The sequence below is a fragment of the Macrobrachium rosenbergii genome, chromosome 12 (genome assembly GCF_040412425.1).
Source record: "Macrobrachium rosenbergii isolate ZJJX-2024 chromosome 12, ASM4041242v1, whole genome shotgun sequence".
Classification (NCBI taxonomy): domain Eukaryota; kingdom Metazoa; phylum Arthropoda; class Malacostraca; order Decapoda; family Palaemonidae; genus Macrobrachium; species Macrobrachium rosenbergii.
Window position 1 is genome coordinate 8,713,001 of NC_089752.1, and position 18,429 is coordinate 8,731,429.

At 39.0% G+C, this 18,429-nt stretch overlaps 2 long non-coding RNA genes across 15 annotated transcripts in view; one reads left to right on the forward strand and one right to left on the reverse strand.

The window, feature by feature from the left end:
* Positions 1-18,429, forward strand: part of LOC136844375 (uncharacterized) — a 382,772-nt gene that overhangs the window by 355,194 nt on the left and 9,149 nt on the right. Inside the window, exon 7 of one of the 6 annotated variants that reach the window (XR_010854843.1) lies at positions 15,701-15,806. The exons of the other annotated variants lie outside the window; for them this stretch is intronic. This is a non-coding gene — a long non-coding RNA (uncharacterized lncRNA). Of the gene's footprint in view, positions 1-15,700; positions 15,807-18,429 lie in introns of those variants that run through there. 6 annotated transcript variants of the gene reach the window in all.
* The window catches only part of LOC136844376 (uncharacterized), a 388,477-nt gene continuing 374,068 nt past the window's right edge, over positions 4,021-18,429 (reverse strand). For 2 of the 9 annotated variants that reach the window (XR_010854844.1, XR_010854848.1), the window contains 4 exons: positions 17,608-17,718; positions 14,771-14,881; positions 10,735-10,910; positions 4,021-4,173 (listed from right to left, as the gene is read on the reverse strand). This is a non-coding gene — a long non-coding RNA (uncharacterized lncRNA). Of the gene's footprint in view, positions 4,174-10,734; positions 10,911-10,939; positions 11,179-14,770; positions 14,882-15,768; positions 15,952-17,546; positions 17,719-18,429 lie in introns of those variants that run through there. The other 7 variants (XR_010854849.1, XR_010854845.1, XR_010854852.1 and 4 more) reach the window with 7 other exon arrangements.

Consider the following 18,429-nt stretch of genomic DNA (forward strand, 5'->3'; position numbering starts at 1 on the left):
AAACAATTCCTGCCAGCCTTGACCTAACTTTAAGAGTGTTGACAAGCTATATGGTTTTGTTTATCTTATCTGACTCTCAGAGGGTCAGTGATTCCCCTTGTTCTTGTTTGTGAATTTGTGGCAAACACAAAAATCATAAGTTTCTGACAAGAGACTTGAGAATCGCTTGGTCCCCCCCCCTCCTCTTCAGAATGTTAACAGTGAACTGAAGGAGATGATTTGGTACCCTGTGCAAGCCTTGCAGCTCTATTGAATGAGAACCTGACCTCTTAGGCCAATGTTTGGTTCTCTTTGTAGTACTGGCATGCATAAGTTTGTGGTGTTCAGTTCTTGTGAGGATTCAGTTGAGACTATTTCCTACATAGAAGAGGTGGTTTATGTTCCCATAGGAACAAAAATTTTGCAAGTAATACTTACTTTTTGCAATCCCACCTCAGCCACCCCAAGTAGTCTCTGATGCAAAAGAAAGTGCTGATGATGACAGGTGAGGGTGGAACCCTCACCCACCTACCACCTGTTAAGATCTTGTTACCATGTTTCAGTGACAGATTTAAACGCCATGCTGAGGAATATTTCTGTATAAATGGATCTAGTTTGCATACCTAGAAAAAAAATATAAGTTTAAAAATTGTGATATTAGTAAGTTGTAAAGTTTTGATTCTGTCCTTCACAGACTTGGGAGAATATGGAGAGACCCATGGTTAGGGAAAGATGAAGCTTTGCAATGCTTTGTCTTCCTTCCCAGCAGACACTTGCAGGACCAGATGAGAGTGAGCAGTATAGGTGGATTAGTGTAATATTTCACTTGACCATTTTTTTTCTTGTAGTAATCTGCAGTGCCTTGTTGGAAGAGGACTGATCTTCACTCACCTGGATCCCAAGCAATCGTGTCTAGAACCCCTTTGATATTCTCACAATAGATCTCTTGACCATCCCAAGCAAGGCATACTCCTGTGCATAGCACTAGCTTGGACCATTCACGTTATGGGTGTGGTTAAGAACAAGCATGGTTTGGGGTCTGCCTGGTTCTTGCCCTGCTTGGTGCCCTCGATCAGGTAATGGGACCACCCTTTCTTGTATGACTTCTGTCTTGAGATATTGTGCATATGATAACCTTTTAGTGCATTCGGACTGTATTCTGCCTGGGACTTAATCAAGACACTTGTAACAGTCCTCAGAGCTTGAGGCACCGTGTCCTGAAAGTGCACAGTGGGTTTCACCCCCTAGTCTGCACCATCCTTTCAGTTGCCTGTCCCTCGCTTGCACAGGTAGTTTTGGAAGAGGTAGTGTCTCTCATCTCTGTATCAGTTCTCTATCCTCCAGTTGCTCTTAACAGGATTCTTTTACCACAGTCTTCATCCATAGGAAGGGGTCAGAAGTCGTCCTGGCCCTGTCTCCCATCCAGCTTTGTCTAGGAAGAAAGGCAAGGGGAGAAATGGGAGGATGTGCTTTAGTTTGCAATCCTTTTGTCCAACTGTTTTGAGTTGGGAACAGATGTTCCCTTTCTCCAAATCACGCCTGCTACTTGTCATACTACTGGGCAATATGTGACCCCCAGGATAATTTCATACTTACCTTCAAGCACTGACACCCACCCCATGCTCACAGACAGTATTATTTCCTTACTTCTGTCCTGTTGACATAGGTGTAGTCAGTGCTGGAGAAGGATAGCTAAAGCTTCTGTTGGTGGTCATAGGAGTCTGGAGATGGTCGTAGAATTTGCCATACCCATTCTGTATTGTGTTAGTTTCTGTAAAGGGATAACTTCATGCTTTTGAAAAGCATTCGGACCCTTAGAAGTACCTCTGCTTTCTATGTGATTCACAGATGTCAATTCAAAGTGGTTGATTTGGACTGTTGACTGCTTCACTAGTTTTCACACAACTATGTTTGTCCCTTTTGCTAGAGATCAGCCAGTCAGCTTTGGCAAATCCATCTGTCACTTGAAAATCATGCCTTGTGGGCAGTTTCACAAGTTCACTTCACTGGTGCCTGAAGACTGATCTAGATGCTGTCAGTCCTCCAGTTGAACAGGGGAGTGAGAGACTTTACTTGGTGGTCAGAGGATAGGAACCTCCTTGTGGAAATTCCAAAACTCTCCATCAGAGATACTTCAGTTCTCAGACAATCAAGTTGGGCTGTGGCACTAGTTCATCAGGTGCATGGACTACAGATTTTCACCAGCACATCTGTTTTCAAGATTGGCACGGTGCTTCTGGCACTGCATACGTTCCATGCTGTGTTGAGGGAATCCTTGATTGTGTTGTTGAGCAACAACAACAACCACGGTGTCGTATGGCAACAAGCAAGTGCTCAGTCTCCCTCCCCTTGGAAGGTTGGCAAGGCAAGTACACAAGTGGACAATTTGCCAAAGCAATTGATCTGGTAGCAAGATACTTCATGGCCTTTCGTGGAGAATTTTTTAGGTAATCAGCTCAGTTGCCAGGTGCAAGTCAGATGGAGTTGTCCCTTCACCCACACATACCAGAGAAACTATTGAGAGGGTTGAGGGAACCCGGTGATTGACCTGTTTGCTATGTTCAGTAGTGGCAGCTTCTTGGCTATGTTGCCTTTCAACACCCTTGGGTCAGCTTTAACAATTACACTATTCTGAACCATGTAGTGATCAGCCAAGTGCCGGTGGCTCCTTGCCTAGAAGCTCTTTTGTTTTGGAGGTTAAGCACAAACACTGCCTCGAGAGCTTTTCATGGTCTAGTTTGGCCTGTGAACTCTGGTGCCTCCGAGAGTGGGATGACAACCTTCGCAGTCTCAACAAAGTGCTGTATAACCCCCACTAGAGGCCCCAGTTAGGGAGCAGTGCTGCCAGTGTGGCTTTACTAAATGGTGTTTGTAGTGTCCCTTTGTCCCCTTAGCTGTGTCTACTTTTTAGCCTTTTTACCTCTGTTCCTGCTTCCTTTCTGCAGTCTTGCTCTCCAGCCTCTTTTAACTAATACTTCTTAGTGCAGTTGTGAGGGTTGTCTCGTAGTTGCAACTTCAGATCAGAGGTTTCTTGAAATGAAGCACCATAAAAGTATTTGAAGTTGAAACTTTTGTCTGGATGCCCTTCTCTTGTTGTCCAACCACTCATATTCCAAATTTTCACTGTCTTGATGTATTGAATGGCCAAAGAGTATTGTGCTTTGGCTTGACAGTCTAAATTTCATAAAGTGGTCAATAATGAGATAGAAGAGTTACATGGTCTTGCCTATAACACTCAGAGGGATAGTCATACCTCATTTTATTCTTGAGTTTAAGGCATAACTTAGGATTTGTCAGTATTAGAAGGCTCAAGAAAGAAGTATATAAAGAGTAGTGTTGTTCTGGCTTTGGACAGTCATCAAGGAGGCGGCATATAAGTCCTCTGGTAAGGGCGCAGTCCCTACACCCAAGGCAAGGGTTTGTGAAGTCAATTTGTGGTGAAAGGGTTAGGTGATAGTGCATATTATCTGGGATCCTGCAATTCATGCTTCCTTTGAAGCAGGCATAACATTCCCATATGGGATACCTAAGAGGTTACAAAGATGGCACAGGGCTCTGTCAGCCTCGCATAATATATTCCAAGATGCATGTAGGTTGTGAAATGAGTCATCCTTTCCATGCCCACATATGTGACTTAAGAGTTGCCATCTCCAGGACAGTACCTCCTGCCAAATAACTGATTTATTAAAAGTTTGGTTGCAATAACATCACCACAAGTTAAGGTAATTTGCAGTTTTAATAGGTAGGGTATACCCTAAGTTTTTCACAATCCCACCTTTAACTAATCCCGCTTTTGTCACTTCTGCTGAAGGAAAGGAGAAGGAAAGTGACACTACCTTAAGAAGGGGATGGGTGTTGTTTTCCATCCACAGTCATCTGCCTCTAGTTTAGTTAAAAAAAGCTTCAATGACAGGATCAGCTATCACTGAAGGTACTCTATAGTGGAGACTAAGTATTTCTAGGAAAATGAACACCTTAAAAATAAAGCAAAATTTGGATCAATACCAGTGCAAAACTTTCTCTAATATTCTTAGGAGCTGTAAGGATAATAGCCTTTAGTTTACATACTTTGCTTTATTTTTCAATAAATCTTTTCAACAAGTTCTAAAAAACATATTCTGATGAGATGATAACACAGCTCTTGAGAATAACTTGAGAATAACTTTAGTAGTTCCATTTCCATGATCTAACACCCTGAAACAAAAAGAAAAATTAATTTCTTGTACTCTCCAGATTTTTTATTGAAGCAGGCATTTGGCACCAGTAATGTAGCATCACAATGTAATCCCCTTTCAATGGAATTTTTGAGATTATGGTATCAAGTAAACAAACTACTTAGTACACAAGCTTTGTTAAAATACTATACCAATACCAGAATGTAGTACAATTTAAATTTTACTCAACTATCCTAGAATTAACACTCTAAACTATGTTTCCATTAAGATTTTACTGTAAAGACTACAGATTTCAGAAAGTTGTTATAATCCATATACTGTACTTAAATTCAGTTTACTGTAAAGACTACAGATTTCAGAAAGTTGTTATAATCCTTATACTTTTAAATTCATGTCTGTTAAACTTTTAACTATATTTTTAGACTGATTTTTATGGATCTGTTTCCAACTACTGGATTCTCTCGTTAATGGAATGTGTTTATTAAAAATACTCTGTCCTGTCACATTTAGCTAACTAACCCCTTACAGAAAACATATGGCAAAAAGTGAAACAGTATTGCAAGATGTGTATTCCAGATTTTGTAATAGCATTATTAAATAATGTATGATCAGTAAAATACCATTAAAATTTAAGGTAATTTGCCCTTTAGGTACACAACTTAAGCGCAACCAAAAGACAGACTACTCTGTGATATTCTTGTCTTAGATCATACATGTTGTATGATATACTGTGCATCCATAATAGATGAACCATGTTGCAACTGTCTCAACACGCTGAGGTTATGACCATTGAGACAGGAGCTGGGAGATGTCATTTACAAGGATTGGCTGAAGCCCTCTCACCACTAAAGCCTTTACCTAATATACTGTCTCTGAACACCAAACCAAGAGCAAGCCCACATTCAGTTCAATCAATGACTGAAATCTGAGCTCCCGGTGAATGTCAATAGGGAGCCTGCCACCAGGTTTCTTTTAGCTCAGAGGAAGAGATTAAAAAGCTGGAAGTCATATGAGGCAACTTTTGCTCTTAGAGCCCTTTCCATTGTAAATCAAAGTCCTCAGATATGTTTTTCACTAATGTCTGTGGTAGCTAGCGCACAATATCGTGAATTACCCTTCCATTCCCATTAACCAAAGAACTGACAATAACACACCAAAAGCTGTTATCAAATGAAAATTATGATTTTGATACCTACTGTTAAAGTTAGCTTATATATTCACACCGTTAGGTGAGATCAACAAAGAAAATTCAAAATAATGCTTGGCTGGCCTGAAAAGACTCTTTGTAATCACCCATTTCTCACCAGGTGGCTTTGGAATGTTTGCATTCTAGTCAGAATTCATGACCACCCACTAAGACGCAGGGAGGCTGGATGGCTTTCCACTTTCAGTAGGTAACCAAATATTTTCATAATTTTCATTATTTGTATTTAATCTTACCTACTGTTAAAGATAGCCCACTACCACATTGAATGAGGATGGTGGGTTAGTGCAACCAGAGAAAAAACTGTTCACCCAAGCAAACAAAGCTTTTTTTAATGAGGGAGAGAAGCTTCTAAACATTCCTGCCTGTTGTAATTCTCCCTGGTAAGCACTTTTGCCAGATGTTGGAACCATAGCAGGGTGTAAGGCCCTCATAAGCAAGACTTGTCCCAAGATCATCCTTACGGGAAAAAGGACTACCTGGTAGAGTACTAGTGACTTCTGTGGCTGAATTGAAAGCCCATAACCAACAGTTCGAAATTAATGATGACAACTACTGCCGGATATGAAAGTGCTCCCCTATATACCAATGTGCACCTTCATGCTCCCAAAATTCAATACCGAGGTATGAGAGATAAGAAGGTTACAGTACTCTCATATTTGGTTCAGGAGAAAGCATCCCCGAATCAGCATTATTATTAAGGATTTTACACATCTCTTGTATAATATGAATGCTTCACAAATGTGAGGCAAAAAACAGTATCTCCATTCAGTTGTGTTGACAGCCTTCTCTAGAAAAAGGTTTTCAAGGAAATAAAAAGACATGTTAACAGCACAGATGCCATGAGGCTTTACTGTACTTTAAAAAATGGTAAAGGCTCTGGACTTAGTCAAGCATTCTTGGACAGGTGTTTGGCCTCCTAACACAACATTATGAATTCTTAACTCCTCTTAAAGGTTTAAATCTTTTCACGTGAACCTTTAGATTTCTTCATTGCCTATTAAATTAGGCACCAACAAAACATGGATGGGCTTTTGCTTCTACATCTTCTCTAAGCAATGATAGAAAAGAGGTTTCCACTAGAACGTACCCACATACAAGAAAGTGCTTGAAGCTCACTAATACACTTTGCCATAGCAAGAGCTAAAAGAAAAGTGTCCCTAAAGTCCTAAAGAGATGCCTTACCCGAAGTCTCAAACTGAGGCAATGTTAAATCCTTAATGACCATTTCCAAATTTCATCGTAGAACGTGATAGGAAGGTTTGAAATTTCCAGCTCAAAAGATTTAAAACAGCTTTCATATTTAAATCTTGAATGATATTCCAGTGAACATGATGCAGATCTGAAGACTGTAAGGCAACATCCTTTGATTGCTGGGGCAGAAAACTGCTTTGTGTACCTTAGATACCGGAAGAACTAGTCAGGATATCTATCGTGGTATGGGTGCTTGATATCCCTCTGAACAAACACCAACATCCATAAACTGACACTTATTGATCCAGTCTAACAGTTGAGGGCCTTCTAGACTTGAGGATTACTTCCCTGGCCACTCTAGAAAAGCCTCTAGCTTTTAAGAGTGTTAACCTCCATGGTCAGAAGCAGCATGTGGAGGTTTTATGGGATCTTTTCAAGAAAGACTGTCTGAAAAGATCTTTCCTGAACGGGAGAAGGCAAGGAACATCTACCACCAGGAGAGGAAGTTTGGGAAACTTTTCCCTTTGGGGCCACCAAGGGGCTACCAGAATCATCCTTGTTCTGCAAAGCTCACAACTTGGAGTATTTTCGTCAAAACAGCAAACATTGGGAAAGCGTAAAGGTCTAGATTTGACCACTCTTGAAGCAAGGCATAGACTGCCCATGCTTGAGGATCCTGGCGTGGAGGGCAATAAACTTGGACTTAGTTTTTGCAGTTGTGAACATATTAACGTTTGGGTGTCCCCAAAGATTCCATAACTTCTGGCAGACCTGTAGAGTTACAGATCATTCTGACTGAATACCTTGCCCTTCTCTGCCGAGTTGGTCTGTGATAACATTTTTCTCCATAGGACAAAATGAGGTAAAAGAATGTTACTGAACTCTAATGGATATGGAAATTTCTTTGCTAGCCTTAAGAGATCTCACTATTTCTTTCTCCTTGCCTCCTTATGTAAAAACAAAAGGTAGCATTGTCAGAAAGACTGATCATCTTGTCTGACTAGATGTTCCACTTGCTTAAGACCGTTGCCAACTGCCAAAAATAATAATTTGTTTGCATGCAGTTTGCTCTTCTCTACACTCCAATTTCGTGATGTCAAAGGTTTCTCACCCAATCTATCTGCGACACATTTGAGGACAATGTAAGGCCTAGTGGCAGACCCATCAAAATTCTCAATAGTGGCAGAAAATTGCGTCCATTCCCGTCAGAAAAAAAAAGGGGGAGTCAGGTAGTCAATCTCCATCCCCAGAAAAATTCCCACTCTAAAGCTAAACATAGAAGATGATCCTTCACCATCAAGATCACCTGAAACAATTTTACGAGAGCTAACCAGTTGTCCAAATATAGAAGAACTTTGATACCAAGCAGATGACCTCATCCTGCTCAAGACGCTAACACACAAATGAATAAGTGTGGTGCAGCACTCTGACTAAAACACAGCTTAGAATTGGGAGACCTTCATTAGAAAAAGTGTAGATACTTCACCTAAGGATGTACTGGGATGTGAAGAATGCATCCTACATGTAGATAGAAATCATCCATTTGCCCTTTCACATGGCTGTCAGGACCAAACTGAATGACTCCATCAAAAATAGTGTAAAAGTGAACAAACTTGAGACTGGAAATGTGCAATACCTGTACTGGCTTCCAGCCCAAACCTTGAGGTCTTGGGAATGTGAAAATTGATGTTAAAAACTGACTAGATTAGAATAGGCTCAATGGCCTCCTTGTGTAACTGCTGTCTGATATCCCCATTCCAAACTCAGAACTTTTATGGAGAGAGTGGGGAGAGAAGGATATCAGGAATGTCAACAGGGGTGGAAAAATAAACATAAGGTACCAAGTACTGTATCCTTTCCGGAAAACCATCTCTTCCCAAAGTTCTTGTTGAAGCTTTGCCAGACACTAAAGAAACTGTACCTAGCCTTCAGAGGCTTCTTCCAGTCTACTTAAGTGTGCTCAAAACATCAGTTATGGTTGCATTTGCAATTTCATTTAAATGTGAGTCTTGATCACTTACTGAAGCAGAACTTAATATCAGTTTGGGATATTCAACAAGGAACTTTTCATATAGAAAGGGTAAGACTTCAAAGATAGTGCTAAGAATATCCTATTCTCATGATTTGAGACGGCTCAAGTGATGGCTTTCTATATCGAGGTTAAGGAGAAAATGAGATATCAAAAACAGCTACTATAGGTTGGGCTGGATTGCTTTATAAGATACAGTTGTACATAACTGTTCCCGTTACTTTAAAACGGAGTTGTAATAAAGAATCAGACATTCCTCCCTTATTTTTGGAAATGGGTCTGTCAAGGTGGGGGTTAATACTCTGATGCCTCCTTAAGAAACACTGCCCCTTCAGGACTAACATTTATACAACTATCACTTATTATTTCTTATATACTTCTACATATACAAACATGCATATACATACACATTCACAATACAGTGTCTATTTTTCTCGCAGTAATCTAGCTGTTGTATGTAGAATGTATTTCAGACTTCAAAAGTACTCCCGCCTCACAAATAAGCGAAAGTACCTTGCCAATTACATAAGTCTTGGCTTCCATGGTGCAGTAAGTTGTTTGGTTCCCTGTCAGCGGAGGGAGGGCTACACACAGACGATGGTCCGACACCACCCCTCTCACTGGGGAAACCAAAACAGGTTGATCATTAAGGGGGGGGGGGGGAATTGTGACCTTCACCCATATGGTAAAATGTCTAACCAATAAATGAAGAATATCCCTCTGTTTACCTATTATTTTTCTCCTGGGGCACAAAGGGGTCATATGAAGGCAAAGCAGAGGGAGTGGGAGAGGGATCAACCCATCAGGCAATGGAGGAGAAGGCACAGCAACACTGGAAGGGAGAAAAACCTGAGCACTGTAGGCTTATGGTCAGCCTTAATTAATTTTCCATGAAATGTATCTGCCTCTCACATCTTCCGCTCCTTCACAAAATTATTCATCCTCTCATCAGATCACTCATTTCTTTTCAATGAGAACTAAAAGCCCACTCATGTCCCTACAAGTAGGCTAACAGACGTGGCTGTCACGCACAGCCAAAACATTCGGTTTATACAAAACTCATTCCCATACAGCCTAAAGCTTCTATCTCAGCTTGCTGTAGACGAGTGCAAAAACAGAAGCACAATACCATACAGGAGAAAATCAGCCAGAAATAATAAATATTACCACAGATTCACACCGTATGCACAAGGACATAGCATGAAGAATTCTGATAAGAACATAAACACTTCAGTGCTACTTGGTGGGAAACAGGTGATTACAGGGACAGTCCTTGTGGGTCAGCCTAACTTTTTAATTTTTTTGAATGCTGATTGCACCTAACAGTGTACAGTTATAAGCTACCTTTAACAGTAGGTCAGATTGATTACAAATAATCTAGGTACGCATTTATAACAATTTATGCTAACAAATTTGAACTACTACATTGACTTTCCAAACACTGCATCAAAAACTTTCATAAACCGACACTGTATGGCAATGAACATTACAAATACATCAAGATATGGCTGTAAACTATCTACACTTATGCTACATACGTAACACTAAACCTATAACTAGGGGGGAATGGCCATAAACATTTTGCCTATATTTTGGTCCCATTCCAGGATTTGCAGGAAAAACCTATTGTCAGATTTCATCAAACTGTTGAAGTTTATCATAAAGCATTCTAAAATTAAGGAAATACTTGATTACCATAATCAATGTCAAATAATGCCACTACACTAATCTGGGTTTATCTACAAACCATTTAGCCAGAACATAAACCTTCCATTTCCTGCTTGTCCTGGTAAAATCCTTAAAATTAATTACAACAATGGTATTGGCAGATGTGCGTCATTAAACTATTCTTTTAAAATTTCAAGTTTGCTCAACTATCCTAGAATTAAACACTTAAAACTATCAGCTCTAGGTACTAGCTTATTTTCCTCCCCCTGTGCATGTACCACTGATCAGAGAAAATGAGAAAATCCACTGCACCCATGTTACATAACCATATTGAGAGCGTAAAACTAACCTCTCACAATACTTACTGAGAAAACCTTCTAAATGATAAGCCATATAATGTCTTTTGTAGTTATGTACTGTACTAAATTCCAAGCCATTCAAGCAAACAACAACAATATTTGGCTCAAAACACTATCTGCACCTACCTGATCCCAACTCCTTGTCGAGGTGTTGGGGCTTGGGGACCCACTGCTGGGATTGAGAGCACTATGGTGCTTGCTATCTCTGCATCTCTGCTGTGGGTTCACTTCTGTAAATTTTTCTGTTTACCCTTCTTTCATTGCCAACCTTGGAGTGGCACTCATTATGGAAATGGCTTTACCTGAAACGTGACACCTTGATTTAGCATAGGTCACAGATAGATGATCTCCCACCTTAGTGGACCCCTAACCCAATCGTCCTTTATTGCCTACCTTAAATTTTCCTCCATGCACTCCCAATCATTTATCTGGGTACGGCTACAGCTAAAGGAAAAATGGATTCCGAGTTATTAACTAACCCTCCAGGTACTCATCCTATTTCCCTGGTTCCTCCTGATCCACCAGTTGATCCTCCACCTGATAGCCACAGCCCAACCCCTACACTTGGCTCTGCAAAGATTATGCAAATGACTTCAAGAATAAATTGACATAACATAGTAATATCAATGAATGTGAAAGATTTGAGAGTAGTGCATATTGAGGATCTACCAGTCGAATGTGACTATGAAACTATCTCTACTACTGTGAGTACCTTTGGCCCATTAACAGAAATTGGAACGAACTGTCTTGAAACAGAAGTGGGAAACTTAGGCTAATTTTAAAAAGCATAAAGATTGGGCATTCAAAGCCAGCTGCAATATTTAGACACTAGAAATATGCAATCTGTCATAAGAGGAAGTTTGACTGACAAAACTAAAAATGTGGATGTCTATATACCTGTTTGTTGATAGACAGAGCCAACAGAAGGACATTTTAGGAAGGATTCTCAAACCACCTATGTGGCTGGTAGCAACAGCAAAGGAGGAAAAATATAACTATTATAAATTTAGTAGATAACTCCAGAAGGAGGCGAGATCTCGATTTGGTAAAGAAAAAATTCTTATTCGTGCAAAATCAAAGACCCAGGCACAGATGCTGAGTTTGATGCAGGTTAATAATAATGAAATGCTGAAAGAAATTAGACCCCACATGAACTTTGACAGAGACCTGTATGAATTTATAGAAGATGAAACCCTAGAAATGAGCCCACCATCAGTATGGAAGGTAAAAAAAAGATATCTAGTGCAAACATGATAATTTTGACATTCAAGAACCCATATGTGCCATCCCACGTCACATTTGAAAATGCAAGAATGAGAGTAATACCCTTCAACCCAAAACCTATGCAGTGTTTTAATTGCTTCAGTTTTGGTCACTGAAGTGTGTGTGTAAAAACTGAATTTGTATCAATTGCTCAGCCCCTAAACATGGTTTCCAAATGTGTTAATAGTCACTTAGATCACAAATCCAATGATAAATGTGAAGAGTTTAAACTAAAGCAAGCAGCAATAAATAAAGCAAATGCTGAGCACACTAGCATAGGTCATGCAAAAAGACAAGTGGGACAAGCTAAGAGCTATGCTAGAGCTCTAAATCCCTTACCCCTTTATACCACAAGGGATCCAGTCAGTACAGGAGCATCTTCCTTTGCAGCAGTTGCTCCATCCCCTGTGGTAGAGGCCTAGCCCTCTGGGTCAGGTGCTAAGCCTGGCAAGGCAAGAGCGCGCTCCTCAAGGAGTTATTCACCTCCTCAGGTAGATAAGTCACCAGCTGGTGAAGAAAACCTATCCTTATCTTTACCATCTCCTACAGTACATTAAGTATCACAGATTCTCTACTCCAAGAAAGGAATTCAACAAAAATAAAGTACGGAAGAGATAGAGAAGCACAATCATCCTCCTCTCCTCCATCCCACCACAGCCAAAATAAAAATAATGGTGATCCTGAACTCAATGCGAACTGTATTGGTACTTCAGTGACACCACAGGAGTCCATGTGAACTGTATTGGTACTTCAGTGAGACCACAGAAGTCCATGCGAACTGTATTGGTACTTCAGTGAGACCACAGGAGTCCACGCGAACTGTATTGGTACTTCAGTGAGACCACAGGAGTCCACCATTTTGAGTAACAAAAGCAGAGTAGCAGAGGTCCATCCTCATCCTGAAATTATTAACAACAGAGAAAATACGGGTACAGGTACCAGCATTAAGCCATAAACCATTCACAAATTCAACATCCCAATGAAACAAATCTAACAAGGAAAAGGACTCTAAAAAACTTAAAACAATGTCAATTTTATAGTGGAACTGTCGGGGTATGTCAAGTGCTTAAGAAATCAAAACACTAATTAGGGATTCTGAGGCAAAGATATGTCTCCAAGAAACAAAAATTGGGGACAAATTATATAAACTAGTTTAAATCATAATTTCTGCAGATCATCTCCACAACCAAGCTTAAGAGCTCAAGAAGGCACAGGCTTTATTATCCATAAACCTGTAAAATGCAGCAGCATCCAACTTGACATAGTATTCAGGCTTGTGCTGCACAAATTCATATTGATAAAAAGATCACAATGTGTTCTCTATATCTGCAGCGTAGTTTGGAAGATCACTTATATCGTATATCTGGTAACAGGCAATTAGATATCTGACCTTCAACACCTAATTGACCTACTGCCATCCCCATTCATATTAATGGAGGATTTTAATGCAAAACATACTCTTGGTTGGGGGGGGGGTGTTATTTATGTGATAGATAGGGTAACATTGAGGAGTTACTTGACAGTAATGATATAGTTTTACTGAATAATGGACCACCAACAAGGTATGATGTATACCATAATTCCTCTTCTGCCATTGAGTAACTATATGTGCCTCAGCTCTTCCACTAGAATACCAGTGGTCAGTAAGAGCCTATATGGCAGTGGCCATTGGCCATACATCTGAAATATATTCATAATAATCCATCCCCATGCCTCCCAAAGTGGAAAATAGATGACACAGATTGGAGTTCATATGAAAGATTCACACACTGAAAAGAATTCCAAGGACTTCCCTTTTCCAATTCAAGCTTACCAGTACTTTACTGAAGTGGAGCTGTTCTTTGCTGGAATAAGAAATGTGCAGTTACTAGGAAAGTCATCAGAACATGCTTTCGTCGGTATTTAAGATCACCCTGTGAGGCAAACAAAATAGCATATACTGTACCAGAGCTTGTGCAAAGCAGAAAAGAAAAATAAAAAAGGCTAAGAGACTATCTTGGATAAAGCACATCTCGGAGTTTCAGCAAAACCTCCATCTAGCCAAATCTGGAATAAGATCAGGAAAATGCATGGTAAATATGCTCCAAACCTACTGCCTATACTAAAGGTGGAGCATGGACACATATCTGACCCTAAAGAAGTGGCAGAGATGTTTGGCAAGCACTTTGCCAAAGTATCTAGTGCAGCACAGCACTTGCCTGAATTTCAGCAATCCGAAGTTCTACATCGACAGTTCCATCTCAATCCAGTAATGCAAAGGCTTTCAATATACCTTTCACCATGGATGAGATGCTGAAAGCTTTAGCCAACTCATCAACAACGTCCCCAGTGGAGGATGATATTAGGTATGCAATATTAAAGCGCCCTCCAGAGACCAGTAGTGGCTTCCTCTTGGATACCCTTAATCATCTTTGGAAATTACATACCTCTCCGAAGTCTTGGAAGACGTGAGTTGTAGTCCCTATTCTTAAGCCTGGCAAGAACCCAGAACTAACTCTAGTGTTACAGGCCTATAGCTCTTACAAGATGTATATGTAAGCTATTTAAAATAATGGTGAACAACAGACTGGTCTGGTATTTAGGAACAAAAAATCTTTTATCCAATAAGCAATTTGGTTTCAGAAAGAATAGAAGTACTAGAGACCCACTATTTGTATCATCAAGGGAGATCCAAAATGCTTTTGCCATACAGATACCACTTGGAGGAATGGTATTTTGAAGCATTTGGCTTCTTGGTGCATTGGAGGCAATATGTATTATTCCATTAAGAATTTTCTATCAGGTCTTCTAGTACTGGAAAAATCCAAAAAATCACCACTCAAATCCAACACTTCTGACCTACCATCTTTCCCATAGAAGAAAATTTTAATTATTCTCAAAGAACAGGCACTTGACAAACCTTTCCAATGAAAATCTTCGATGAAGTCTCATTTCCCTATTTGGGTCGTGCTTTTCCGTCTAACTTTGCCACAGCTGATTTCTTAAGCACCATCAGATTAGATCCAACACCCTGAAGCAAAAGAAGAAATCTTAATTTGTTGTGCTCTCCAGATGTTTGTTAAAGTAGGCATTTGCCATCCATAACGCAGCATTAGTGTCTAAATATTTTTTTTTACTGAACTGAGAGACTATCTGAGTTTTACTTTAGTCAGAGAAAGTACTTGACATATGAGAAACATGAAAACACTACCTGTAAACAAAATTTGATTTTACTAGTTTACTGAAGTATCCAAAAATAAACAAGTTAAAGAATTAGCTTCCAGAAACACATCTTATTTTATAGAAATACGCCTTATTTAGGTTTCTTCTTAGACACCTAATATAGAAAAATCTACCTTTTGCACCAGTTCTACATAACCTTATTCACTGATTAAACTTTACCCACAATAATGCCAAGTTGAACACTATCTAAATCAGGAGCCTGATAATGTCCATACTTCCAGTTAGTACTCTTCTAAATTCATAGCCACTTGCCAATTTGGCTACAAAGGTAATGTAGTCATGTGTTAAGACAAACCTATTATCTTGTTCAGAGAGTGCTCCATAAAATATGAACACTAAATAGACTAATTAATGGGAAAAATATTGCTCAACATATATTTTTCACATAATTGCAGCTTATCAAATTTATTATCTATATCAGATTTTGTAACAGTGATTGGAGAGACCCACCCATTACATTCTTTGCGACTTAAATAAGATTAACATAGGCATTTTGACCCTTAAATACCAAATTTCAAAACATAAGACTTTAAACCAGGCGGAGTTATGGTCATATGTTGGCCATGGATTATGCACGTTTGGTGACAAGTCCATGTAAAACCCACAGGTTATGACCATCTAGACAGTCACAGAAGTTAGCCAGGAATCAGCACGAAGCATTTAACACCAACTGACCCGGATAGAAGAGAGTTAAAGTACGAAATAAAGTGAGAGGCAACTTAAGCTCTTATAGCCATTTCCATTGTTAATAAGTTTGGCTAAAGTCTTCTGCTACTGATATGCTCCAGTCTTTCTTCGAGCTTCCACGAGCTGGTGAATTCAAAAGAACTGCAATTCCACAGGTATCCACCACTGTCACTACAAGAAAAATTCAAAAATATTGAAATTGTTAAAAAATATACTATTACACTTGTATCTAACAGATGTCATACCACAATTCTACAAGTATTAACTATTCCATTAATTCTTCAAATACTTTACCATGTGGATACTCTGACCAAAAACAAATATTTTTCTGAAAAACTGCCCTATAACTTAATCCCAAATTCATAAATCACAACACAGACCCCTTAATACAAGTATTCGTCTCTTCTGAACCACTATCATACAGATCAATTCACTCAAATTAAGACAACAGAAAAACTTCCACCTACAATCAGATTCTAAAGAATACATATTGCATTACATTTGGAATAATCTACTTTCATTCTATGTTATTAAACATACAAACTTATCAGCTACGTATTTTCCATACTGGTTTTGGATAGATCTTTCACTCCTTAATTTGTATAAATGGAATGTGTCGATAAGGAAATGTTAACATTCTAGTCACATTTTACAAGCTCACGCATTTACTATGAAATGTCTTGCATAACTTAGGATAAACCACATGCTATTTTTGCGAAGCTACTCAAATTTGTGGTTAAATGTAAATATATTCTATTACGGAGATATATCCCAGATTTTGTAAAAACATTATTAAATAAAATGTACACCATTCTTTCTGATCATAAAAGACTATTAAAATTTATTTGCACTTTAAATACAGAACTTCAACTGCAAAACCTCAAGACTTTAACTTGTGTTATGGTCACTGTTAGCAGTGAATCTCATGAACCATGATACCACTCTCACACCACGCTGAGGTCATGGCAATGAAGACAGTACTGCAAGGGGACGTCAATAACAAGGCTGATTCAATAAGGATCGGCCTAAGGCGCTCTCCCCGCTTTTGGCCTTCACCCAATACTGTCTCAGAACCCCAAACGACCGAAATCTGGCTTCCCGGTTAATATAAACGTTAAGGAGCCTGCTTTGCAGCTCCCTAACAAATCCACACCGGGTTTCTTAATCGGCGCATAGAGGAAGTGATTAAAAAGTATAAAGCAGAGCACAAAGCGACTTTTGCTCTTCGAGCCCTTTCCATTATTAGTAAGTTTTGGTTTTAGGCTAAAGTCTACAGCTATGTTTTCCACAAATGTCTGTGGTAGCTAGCACTAAATATTCTTTCTTCCCCTTCCCTTCACATTAACCTTAGAACTGAAAATAACACAAATTCAAGCTCTTGCAAAATCTACATACGTATTTATGACAATTCATGCTAACAAATTTGAATTACTGCACTGGCTTCCCAAAGACCGCCTCAGAAACATTTCTCAAACCAACATAGCATGACCATTAATAATACTTATACAAAATATGGCTCAAAACACTATATGTACTTACAACGAATGGGTGCAAACATTTAACCTACATCTATGAAAGCATAGCCATAAACACTTTGCCTGAAGTTTAGTCCGATTCCAGGATTTGCAAGAAAATAATTAAAAAACTAATCAGGACTTATCTGCAAACCATTTAGCCAGCAGAGGTAAAATGTGCTTGCACTTGACTTATAGTATTGTGAAAATCCATAAAATCACTACTCTTATTAAACTATTCTTCTGACTTACTAAGTAATCTTTCCCAGTAGAAGAGAAATGTCAATTTTCAAAGAATAGGCACTTGACAAACCTTTCCTATGAAAACATGCGTAGTATAGTCTCATTTCCGTGTCTGGCTCATGCCTTTACATCTCGTTTAGCTTCAGCTGATTAATCATTTGAGCAGCAAAGATCCAATACCCTGAAACAAAGAAAAAAAAACTTAGTTTGTTGTGCTCTCTAGATGTCCATTTAATTAAATATTTTCCATCCGTAACGCAGCATTACAGTCTTAATATTTTTCTATGAATGAGAGAATATTTGAGTATTTGTTTTGACTAAAGTACGAGTTTTTACTTCAGCTAAATAAAGGACTTTTTATAATTATCAAAATACTCTACCAGTCAACTGAATTTGGAATAACTGAGTTTACTAAACTATCCAAGCATTAACACTAGAGAATTAGCTTTCAGGAATATACCTTATTTTCCAGAACTATTCTTTTGCACGAGTTTTACTGAACCTGAATCACTGACTAAAACGTGACCCACAATACTTCCAAGCTGAAAAAGTCCTGAAACAAGTGTCAGAAAATGTCCCTTACTTTTAGTTATTAAATATTCTAAATTCCTAGCCACTTGTCATGGAACGACCTCGTCTGATGTCATACGAAAGATTTGTTATTCAAGGCTCCCCAGTGCTCCCTTAATTGCAATTTGGCTACAAAGATAATGGGGTCGCATGTTAAGATAAACCTGTACTTATTGTCTGTGGTAACAAAAAAAATAATATTCCCCTTCCCTTCCCACTAACCATAAAAATGAAAACACCAAATTCCATCCGTTACAAAATCTAGATAATTCATGCTAACAAATTTGAACGATTGCAGTGACTTCCCAAATACTAACTCAAA